This window comes from Citrus clementina, unplaced genomic scaffold, assembly GCF_000493195.1.
Source record: "Citrus clementina cultivar Clemenules unplaced genomic scaffold, Citrus_clementina_v1.0 scaffold_2, whole genome shotgun sequence".
In the NCBI taxonomy this organism is placed as follows: domain Eukaryota; kingdom Viridiplantae; phylum Streptophyta; class Magnoliopsida; order Sapindales; family Rutaceae; genus Citrus; species Citrus x clementina.
The window spans coordinates 21,688,308-21,700,575 of record NW_006262688.1 but is presented as its reverse complement, the minus strand read 5'-3'; the positions used below and the strand labels follow the sequence as shown (position 1 = coordinate 21,700,575).

The following is a 12,268-nucleotide window of genomic DNA, read 5'->3' as shown; positions in this document are numbered from 1 at the left end:
TTTGAGAAAATGTAAATAATTATGTTGTTAAGTGAAGTTATACCAAAAAAAAAAAACAACAAAACAAAAGTCGTTGTTTCAAAAGAATAAAAATAACAATAATAGGTGAAATCCACCTTGCAATTTCCAAAAAAAAAAAAAAATCTCTGCATTTTTCTCAAACATACACTTTGTTTTCCTTATTTCCTTTCTTTGTTAACCATGTCCCTAGCCTACGTTACATCCTAATAAAAGTCCTTCCTGATTTTAGGAAACTATAATCTGAAGTAGAAGCTAGTTATATGGGCTAAAAAGATGTAGTGATGCATAATTAAAAAAAAAAAGATAAATAAAGTGGGTTGACTTACATTTTATTTGACTTGAGATCGTATTATTTCTAAGCTGAGGGCATATTTATTTCATCTTGGTGAGAGCATGTGATATCACTTCTTTATTATTTTCTCTCTCAATTACCATTCATTGGAGTGACTATTTTTATTGGGTTTAATTTATTTGTGAGAGTGTCACTACTTCTAGTGAGATTTTGGGGTTTGACATGTCATTCTTGAAAGTAGCTATAACAAAGTCTACTGGGCTAATTCATGTGGATGGTTGATGTGGGTGTGATGTTGCTTTAGACTGGAGATAATGCTTATACTTTTATTTGATTGCTATCATTAATCTGATTGAATAAACACGAGTGTTTCTAAAAAAAAAAAAAATCATTTTGAATTTGAATTTTGTTTTCGCTTTATTTGTTAGGGACTAGCAATAAGCTGGTTGGGGGGTGTGTTGAGTGTTAGAAAATGCATATTTATAAAGGAGAAAACCGTCATTTTACATTTCAAGTCTTACTAACAACCCTTACTTTTATGTATTTAACCTTCTTGTGATTTAATTACATGTGTTTTATTTTAATTAAGTATTTTATGTATTTTAGGGGCATTATAGTCATTTCACAATAAAGGAGAAATCAGACGGCAAAACGGACATCACTTTTGAACTCAGGACGGTCAAAAACCTTAGGAGGAGCATAAAAGGAAAAATGGCACTATTCACATGTACGGTACTATTCACGTGTACGGTACTGTATACGTTACTGTTCACAACACTGTTCACATAGACGGATCGATGACGTGGCATTGACCGATGATGTGGCATTGACTGATGAGGTGTCACGATCCTGTTGGGCTAAAATTCTTATGTACTGTTGATGGTGACGTGGCAGCATATCAGTGGATAAAAAATCTCGCGTACGGTACATGCATCACACATGATTATTTTCAACCAAACCGCGTTACTGTTCATCCGAGTCAAACCGTGTTACTGTTCATCCGCGTGGTCAAACCGTGGACTATTGACTGATGACGTGGCGCAATCCTGAGCGTCCAAACTGTTTTTAATCTGATGGGCATGATTTACTCCATGTATCTATAAAAAGGGGGCCTCTCCCCCCTAATTTGATATCTCTGAATCCATTTTTGGGATCCATTTTCTGTAATTCCTTCTCCATCTTGTATTTTCTTCGTATTTTAATAAATTCCCATTTTGCCCCTAGTTCAACTATGAGTGGCTAATTTTCTTTCAAGCTTGGGTTGAAGGTGAAGTCTCAACATGTGTCATGGGCTTAATTTGGTAAATTTATTTTCTCTTCCCCTCTAATTTTTGTGGATGTTTTGACTTCTCGTCGACAAATAATAATAGTCTTGTCTAGATACCACCTTGGTTACACCGGCTCTCTAGTATAAGGTTATTATTATTTGGCACGATAAGCCCTTAGCACCATATTGATTAGAGCGTGGTTCATGAGGTATGGATTCCCCCCTCATGATTTAATTGGCATTAATACGGATTATTTAGCCCATGATGCATGTTGATACGGATCCAGATACCCAAGTACGTCATTTCAATAGAATTCTCTTCAATTTATTCTCACCATTTCAATACCAATTTTAAAATTTATTCTCGCCATTTTAATTTAAGTTTTATCATATTCCAATCATTTCCACCACAAATCCAATCACCCATTCACAAAAATTAATTCTACACAATTAAAATCCACCTCCTCGTGGGATCGACACTCGTCACCATTAATCTATACTACAACAGATTCGTGCGCTTGCGAGTACATTAAAATTTGCACAACAATGGCCCATGATACCAGCTCCTCGTTTTACTTCGTTATATTAGTCAAGTGGTCATCTATCTCCTTAGCGGACGACATTGTGAATTGTGGCTTCGCCTTCCTTACAATACAAACTTGTAAATGATAAAGAAAGCATGAGATGGTCACAAGAGCTGTGATAACTCCATACATCCTTATCAAGACTTCGTAAGATAAATCTCATCTGCTATGTTATTGTATTATCTAGTAAATTATGCATTCGTTCTATGGTCTTATATAAACTGATATAGCCACTAAGTATAATTCGATAAAAATAAACAAAATAATATATGCACCTTCAAATTGGCAGCACTTTTGGCGCAATTTAATGAACCTCACTGACAGGGCAATACCTTATCGTGTCCCATTTCTAGCAAGCAAATGTAGATCACCAAAAGAAAAAATTCAAAATATGATTTCAACATGAGAGGGGATATTTAATACTTGAATCTCAAAACTTGAAGTTCGTTACTCACAATTCTGTCATGTTTGCCGCAATTTCCACAATGTCCTATTCTCATTCTGTAACATAAATTGCTTTAATAATTAATAACAATCCAAATATAAATTCCAAACTAAAAAAAAAAACACAGAAAACTTATGCCCAAATTGTTGTCATGCAGAATAAGTTTAATTTCGTGTAACGATATCACCTCTGAAACCAACTAACAGTTATACCACTCGTGGCTGATCTCCTCAAACAACTAAAGATTTATGATTACATAGTAAGTACAATCACAGGAAGTAGATAATCATTGTAATTCATATCAAGGATTTGAAGCATAAATCGGCATATAAACTATTTGGTAGTACCTTAATCAATGAAAATGGATTAATATTAAAATCAATCTTACCAAATTCTACTAGTAATGATACACACAATAAACATTCTCCCATGTCCAAGCATCCAAATCAAAGAAGTTCATCCCATAAGCCCATGTGCATGTCTTTGGGTTAAACTTTGCCTCAATTAAAGGATGCGGGAAATTCATGTACTTTCAATATCTATGAAATGAACCAGAATAAGTCTCTATTGTTCTATTCATTTTCCCATCCACATCAATCTTTTAAAACCCTGTTAGGGCATTTGTACCTCAATATCATCATCCAACAATAAAATCCTATGCAATTTTCATTACATCTCAGGCAAACAAAAACTCAAATGATTAAATATCGACAAGTATTTAGGATTCTTAAGGTTCATATTACTACCGTCTTTCTTAGCATTCTTAGTGTAGTTCTGAAAGTAAAACCTCTGCAAATGAGCACACTAGCTGTGGCACTTACTATAGCGACATGTGACGAATTCAAAAACTTATAATCCTCCATAACCATCACGTTTATACGTGCCCCATTTTAATCTTTTAATTTACACATAATCTGCATTGCCCCGACATTCATTTTCTTAGTCGCAAAATACATAGGCACAAAAAAAAAAAAATTACCATTATGATAAATTTTGGGATACTCAGATTCTGCAGCCGTGGGCTTCCCTTCATCGTTATACTTCACTAGATGAACAATGAACTCTTCCATCAGCCTCAGAGCTGAACAGTGCAACCTCGTAGGCATCAATTCCATAACACTCAAACTCAAAAAAGCTCCTTCCCTTTCGGAAACATTCAACTGTTAATTGCAAGTTAAAAAAATTACTCTTAACTTCTGAATCTTGAATTAATTATCAAAAGACTATTTGGCCGCTGTAATTATTTGGCGAGTCAATTTGTTTCTTTCCTTAACTTCCTTTTCGAACAGTCTCCATATCGGTTTGGTCAACTCTGAGAGAATCGAACTCCATTACAGTCCGATAGGTGGTTTAATAATAAGACCCGTGCACATTATTTCAGAGATCAGCAGAAATTCTAACTTGCTTTGGATTTTCAAGGTTGAGTTTACGGCCGTCACCGCCACCGCTCGGTCATCAGCGACTTCCTTCCTAATTTAGTCCACCCGCGGATTCAAAGAAATGATTTCAGTGCCAATACGGATCTCGAATGGATGCGATTCCATGTGACCTTGAATTCAAACCCTACTGGATAGTTGGAGCTAACAGAACGCCCTTTCTTTATGCAATTTTCATCGCTTAATAAAAATGAAAAAAAAGGGCTCCCACGGTTGTAAGTTGCAGCTTCAAATCGCTATAAATTTATCTAAGCCATTAGATTGAACTCATTTTAAATCCAACGAAGGTGCTGAAAGAGGACAAAAAGTGTGGTACCTTACCACAGTGGTAACATAGGCGGACCCTGAAAAAAATATGGAATTCTCTTTTCGTTAACTTATTTTATTTATTTTAATGAGAAAAGGGATAATATTGTATATTTATAAACAAATACATTTGTATTTATAAAAAGGGTAAGGCTATTTCAACCCATATTTATACTCTTTACACCGATTTTATAATAAAATTTTATATCACAAAAATATCCTCATATATAATTACGTAACCATCCTCTTTTAATTTCTTATCTCTCTTTCATCCGCCTTTGTATATATTTTCTCATTAAATTGATTTTGGTTAAGGTAGAAAAATGTTATTCCATGAAATTATATAATTTATTAATAGCTAATTCAATTATAGATGCTATCGAAATTAAAAATAATCTCTTGGTTACCATAGGAAAATTGATTTTTTCCATAAAGCAATTATGAACTACCTTTCCTTTTCTGTCCAAAATATTTACAGGTGAACCAATATTTTTCAAGGCACCAGTTTCATATTTTAAAAACGTTTGCAATTGATCAACTCATTAACTTTCCTGTTGGTGGGGGTGGCAAAAAAAGTTGATTAATCAAAAATCAAACCGAACCGTTCGGTTCGGTTCAGTTTTTTTATGGTTTTTTTACACTCAAAAAACCGAATAAGTAATATAGTAAAAATAATAAAACCAGTCGGTTCGGTTTTCGGTTTTAAAAAAAACCGAAAAATCGAACCGATTATTAAATAAACCGAAATCCGAAATCCCTAAACCTAGTGACTATAATTCTCTAAACCAATTGTCCACTTCAGATTCCTTCAGTTCTGAGTTCTGATCTTCAGCCACTGAACTCGTGACCTTCAGCCGCTGGAATCTCGTCCCCGTCGCTTGTCTCCGCCGCTGCTGGTCGCTGCTGCGGCCGCTGCTTGTCGCTGCTGCTGCCGCTGCTTGTCGCCGCAGCCATTGTCATCTGGAAATATCGTGATCTCCACAAAGCTATAACTTGTGAGTTGATTCTTTATTTCTCTCTCTCTCTTTTTTTTTCTTTTCACCACGTGATGGGCAACATGGAAGGGCCACTTTCCCCAGTAGACCTGGTGGAGATCTTGCTTTCATATGGGCACATTTACGTTTTCCGGCTCTATTAATTCATCACACTATTTTTTTCGTTGCATTATTCAAATATTTTGTTAATGTCTTAAGTTATGAGTTACATTTGTCAACTCAACATTTTTCTTTCTAAAAAACTGGGAATTCAATAGAACACATTCGAAATAATGTACCGAAAAATTTCAAAAGTGCAGCGAAAAATAATTTAGTGATGAACCTGAAGCACCACATACATTCATGGCTCTATTTATGCAAGAGTGCTGATGTTTGCCCCGGGTCAAACCCCGAAAATGCGTCAAACGACGCTGTTTTGGCTCGTAATTTTTTTTGTTTTCAAGTGCTATTGAACGACGACGTTTCTGCTTCAATTTTTTATTTATTCTGATTTGCTTTCAACGAAGTCATTTTGGTCTGCAAATGGAAGCCTTCTTCTTCTTCCGTCTTTAACCCAGCTGAACCATTTCTTCTTCATTTTCTTCGTTCTCTTCTCGGTTTCTTATTTGCGTCGTTTTCTTTATTTTTTTCTTTTTCGTTTCTTCATTTCTTTTTCGTTTCTTCCATCCTTTCTTCATTTCTTTTTCATTTCTTCCATCTTCGACCGAGATCCACAGCCCTTGAGTCGACAGCAGAACGAGATCTACTAATTAAAGCTCCATCCTCTTCGTCTTAACCTGAACGAGATCCACAACCCTTGCATTTAGTGAAGAACAAGACCAACAGCAGCTGAGTTTCGGCTGCGAGCAAGATTAGTTTCGGCTACTAAGCTGAGTTTCGGCTACTCAAGACCAACATCAGTGGTCTAAAGTATGATGAATTCCATAACATTTTCTTTTTTTCTTTTTTTGGCTTTAAAACCAGTGGTCGTGTATTTTCCCAAAGTGGGTGGGTCTCCCAGCAAAATCCACAGTAGCAAATTGCAGAATGATAGATATTTATTGGTCAAGCACAACCCACAAGTTTTTGTGTTAATTGAGATACAAACTAAACTAAGTATATAATTTGAACAACTCTTTAAAGAAGAAAAAAGTGGAGGACTTTTACATTTATAGCTGCTGAGGTTCGTTTTCAAGTGATAATTTACCATCAATGAAGTGTAAAGCTGTCTACAACTGTGATTGACTTTCAGAACTCATGTGTATAATTCAACTGCTTGTTGTATAAATTTGTTTGTGTCAAATGACAAAATCTACAAATTCTCCAGAGGGAAACTGACGACATGTTTTATCTCTGAAGCCATTGAGCGCAAGACCAAGTTGGGATGTCTTCTCTTTGTTGCTCTGTTGCTTTCGCAGGTGAAACGAAGAAACGAAGAGGAAGAAAGATTTTATTCTTCTCAAAATATCATCAGAAACGTCGTCGTTTTGGAGTATTCCAAAAAGAAAAAAAAATAATCAAAACGACGTCGTTTAAGTTATTTTCGGGGTTTGACCCGGGATTTGACCCGGGGCAAATATCATTTTCCTTTATGCAAGGAAAGCAGCTTGAGAAAAATTAAAAATTATCGTTTTCTAAATTTTAATTAAATCGATCTCCAGTAATTAAAAAGAGATAAAAGAGGATGATTTTGTGTGCTAATATATAGAAAATGAACATGTTATGTGTTATTTGAACATTGTTCAAGACATATTTTTGATTTTTTGTTTGTTAACTTTTTATGTTTGTGGTAGGTTTATTAATTTAAGGTTTTAAATTTAAAAAAGCCCAAGATAGGCCAATAGGCCCATAATCGAAATAATCGAACCGAACCGAATCGAATTATTTCAATTAATTGAGTATTTGATTGTTTCGGTAATTTGATTAATCGCGATTATGATTTTAAAATAATCGTAATCGAACGATTATGAAAAATTTAGTAAAAAATCGAACCGAACCGAACCACGCCCACCCTTACCTGTTGGGTGAAAAAAAAAATGTATCAAAATAGTTACCATTATAACTTCTATCCATTCTTGTATTAAGGAAGATATTTGTTATATTTATTATTTTTTGGGTTAGATTGGGGAGATAATTTTTTGATATATGTATCAACGCTCCCTCTCCCTGTGCAGTCTCCCACCAATTGCTGGTTGCTGCAATTTCAGATTTCGTTTATACTCGTGTGGAAGCATTTTTTGGAAGCAAATGCATAAGAGAAGAAGATTAATGAAGAAGAGTTAGTTTTGGAACATGAGAGGGTTTGTTGAGTAAAAATGGATGTTTTCAATTGTAGTGATGTGTGTATAAAGAAGAGTTTAAAGGGTAAAAAATTGGGTTCAAATAGCCTCACGCTTATAAAAAATAGCTGTGTAAAAAACAGTTTATGTACACCAAGCCACAAAAAAATACATATTCAAGAAACAACTAACATTTCTTTTTCTCAAAACTAAAAATTTGGAAATAAATTTATCACCAGTATTTCAACATCCTTATTAACCGCAGTCTCATCTTTCTTAATATGTACACGAATCCACATATCTAACTCTAGTTATGGGATGAGTTTGGCCTCCCTTGCATCTAAACTTTGTAGTGATGAACATTTGATTACTCATATGCCCGTTTTGTCAAATAATAAAAGAGGATGTGTATATCTCTAGCTATTTTATGTGTTAAGCGAACCATCCTTTTCCAACTTGTCCTGTAGATGTTAGTTTGTTTTGATCTCATTCTTTGAAACCTCCTACTTTTCAATTCTAATAAGAAGATATATTAGGTTAATGAAAGTATTGTGCATTAGTAGGAAACTATACTTATATATTAGTTGGGAAAAAAAATCTCACTTTAAACTCAACAAAAATTTTCTCTTTAATAAACATTTGCCATTGTTGCTCAGATTTTATGTTTCTAGGTTTCAAGCCTTTCAATACCTCAAGCTCTCTTGCTACATCCTTGTGTTTAGCCAATGCTCTGATCAAATTGATTTGTAGTTTCTCGAGCTCCTTGACCATCGCAGTCATTATATGCCTTCTATGACTTTTATTAACATTAAATTGCTGCTGCATTGAAGGGAAAAATGACATTAATTATTAATTTGGTGAGCTAAATAATATTTACCCAAAAGTAGAAAAGCTACGTTAATACAAGTCCAAAGTCTTTCTCTTAAGTTTGATTCAATTCCATGCCAAGTATTCAAACTCAACAGTGCCATTTATCCACTGAGGAGCGAATAAAAAGAAGATAACCTATTAGAATTTATGCGAAGGTTGACCGTATTCTTTGAAAATGATCTCAAAATATTTTCCACCAATAGGTGTCACAAAATCAATCTTTGCAAGGACCCTTGTTTTTTTTTTCTTTTTTTCTTTTTTAAAAAAAAAAGAGGAGAGAGGACAATTGTAAGCAGGAGTGGCAAAACAAAATAACGAATTGAATTTGAATCGAATTGTAAACAAATTAGGTCAAAACTCTACTGATTCGACTCATTTATTAAACAAATTGAAATCTCATTATTCAAATTCGATTCATTTATCAAACCAATATTCAGTTTGATTCGTTTAATTTATTTAGTAGAATTAATAAACAAATCGAATTAAATTTGGATTAGTCTACTATTCATTTATTCTATAATGAATTCATAACTAATAGTAATGAAATTATAACATATCAAATTGAATATGAATTTGTTTATAAAAAATATAATTAATAAACAAAAATTAAGCAAAATAAAATATAAATAACAAAAATTTAACATCCTACAAAATACAAACTTATTATCATTTATAATGACTACATTAGCCTTCAAACTTCAAATTTTTTTCATACATATTTAACAATAAATAAGTAATTTAACTATACAAAATTTAAACACATGAATCGTATTCAATTCGTTTATGACCACATTTATTAAACAAATCTTAAACAAATAAAAGAATCAGTGTCCTCAAACCCAAATTTAATTCGTTTAATTAACGAATTGAATCAATCTCACATGTTTATTAAATGAATCAATTTTTTCAAATTCAAGTCTAATTAGTGTGCATTGAATTTATGACCCAGATTGCCACCCCTAATTGTAGCATCAAAAATCAGATTCAAAAGTACGGTTGTATATTATGTATATCCTGGATAAAATGGAGACTCAACATTATCCGAGTCTTGCAATATGTAGGAATAATTCCTGTTATAACCAGGTGCTTATAAACCATATAAGCATGCTAACAACGAAGTTGTCGACATTGTGCACAAGGACATATGATATACTCAACATTTCCTGTACTTTCTTTAGCATGTTGATAATTGTTTTAGCCCCATTTCTCTACTCTTTAAAAAAATCTACAAACAAACGTCATCTTTAATTCTAAGAAGATTACCTAACAGATTTAATTAAATCTAATAAAAAGGTTATGGAAAAACCTTGAAAGAGACGGACAAGACTTATCCATGAAGTTCCTTTCTTAGCTAATGTTTGTAGTAAATCTGTATTTAGGAAATTACAAAAATAATAAGAAATAGGCTACAAGGAATAATAAGCAAAAAGTAAATAAGGATAAATATCAATTAGCAAATAATATATATTATTTACTCTCTTACAGTTTTTATAATATCCAATAACCCTCTTGGCACAAAAAATTTCGGAGAAAGGACAGATAAATAGATCATTTTACTTAATATTTTATCTTAAGAATATAAAATAATATTTATTATTAAAAATGCCTGAAAATAATAAATATTACAAGAAAAATATGTTATTGTTAGCTTTTTATTCAATCGGAAACTTATATTTCTTGTTCAAATTTTAATCAATATAAATTATTTCTTTTATTGAGCTTTTTAATTTTTTTTAAACATAGCGTTTTTAACTTTAACGCCACACTTAATGAAAACTTAATACATTATAACAATTTTTTTTAAATAAAAAAGTTGTCTATTATTATGTATTACAACCTTTCTTCAAGGAGCTCCATATATGCGATATCTTGAAAAACCTTTAATTTATTTTATCAACCCTCATCTCTCAGTTAATTTTATTATTAATTTTAAAATAATTTTTCCTCTCAATAAACCCCATACAGTCCTCAAATTTACCCTTATTATCATACTTTCTATTCGAACCTCCACAAATGATGGCATCATCGATCATTACTGCAGAGAAGATCACACTCAATTGTGTCTATCGAATCTTATTGGCCAAGCTTCTTGCCCAGCTTGCTGAGAAGTGAACCAGTGGGAATCTTATAATGAATGAGGGGCTGTCGCAATCGTTGTATCAAAATGATTTGGTCCTGACTCCTGGTCTGGTTTTAGCAACCGCGAGATCTTCGTTTAAAAAAATTGGTGCAGATCCAAGGGTACTGATTCACAGGTGCAAAGAAAGTTCAAGGAATGCCCTACAGTGCCCAATGTTATTCGCTGCTATCTTCTAAGGTACTGTTTATTTTTTGGAGTGGGAGTGTGGAGTGTGGATTTCTCCCACTCCAGTGTTTACCTATCTTAAAAAAAAGGGGAGTGGGAGTGGGAATCCGTGGATCCCACTCAATTTTGGAGTGGGGAGTGGGATTCCCACTCCCATGGGGGGAGGTGGGAGTGGGAATCCACTCCCCCCTCTTCCTATTTTATCCTTATAATTAAATAAATAAATAATATTTAATAAAATAAATAATATCATATTTAATAAAATAAATAATATTATATTTATTAAAAATAATAATTATATCATATTTATTTTATTAAGTTTAATAAAATAAAAATAAATAAATATTATATTTAAATTAATAATATTAAACATTAATTTTAATAAATATTAATTATTTATTTAATTAATAATAATAAATATTTTATTCTAAAAAAATATTAATTTTGTACTATATTATCAATAATAATATTTCATTTGTGTTGCTATTATTAATAATTTTTATTCACATAATTTAAATTAAAATTAATAAAAAATTATGATTTACATAATTAAGAATATTAGTAATTATTATTAATTTAGAAATATAATAAAATATTTATTTTATTTTCCAAATATTTTTTATTAATTTTTTAATTACAAATTATAATTCTGTACATAAAGATAAAATTGTAATTTAAAATAATTTACTCACAATCCAAGACAAAGTAAACAAATAATTAGGATTCTGATTGACAATTCATACTTTCATTAGTCTAAGTAAACACCCTACTCCCACTCCCACTTCACACTCCTAATCCAAGGATTCCCACTTCTCAAGATTGCCACTCCAATCCAAAAAGTAAACGCAGTATAAATGGTTTCAAGAAGTTTGTGGTGCACTATACCAATGAGCTTTAATTGTTGACTAACAAATTAGTCAGAAGGACAAATAAGTTCGAGGGTAAAACCTTGTCAAATATAAGTAATTTTGGGTCTAAAAAGGATTGATCCAATTGGAGAGATGGAAGAAGACGAGAAGATGTCGTGAGAAATTTAAAAAATCAGGAATCATTCTAATGAATCGTTATAATGGTGTAATGGGTACTGAGATTAATTATAAAGGAAAACATAATTTTTTAAATTTTGGTAACGGGTTTGTTGAACAAATGAATTTAGCGAGCATTATGGTAGGTTCATTGGTGAGATAAATAGAGGGGCTCACGAATTTTAAAAGTGATTTTGAGAAGTTAAAATATTATTTTGGTGTTTCGTAATTAAAATTTGGTTTTGCAAATCTATTTTATTATAAATACAACTCTCTATATATTATCGCATATATTATATAAACTCAAAATCAATATTAATCAATTAAGAAATAAAATCACCATGTTTAAGGAGATCATTATTAATTTAATTTTTTTCATAAACAATACTGCTTAATGACAATATTATATTACCTTAATCTTTTTATTCTTTTATTATTTTGAGATTCTTTTTACTCATTATTTA

The 12,268-nt window shown here is 32.0% G+C and overlaps 1 pseudogene; it reads right to left on the bottom strand.

Annotated features, from left to right (window-relative positions):
• Nucleotides 1–2,749: 2,749 nt before the first annotated feature.
• Nucleotides 2,750–8,375, bottom strand: LOC112100963 (annotated as a pseudogene).
• Between the last annotated feature and the right edge of the window lie 3,893 nt (nucleotides 8,376–12,268).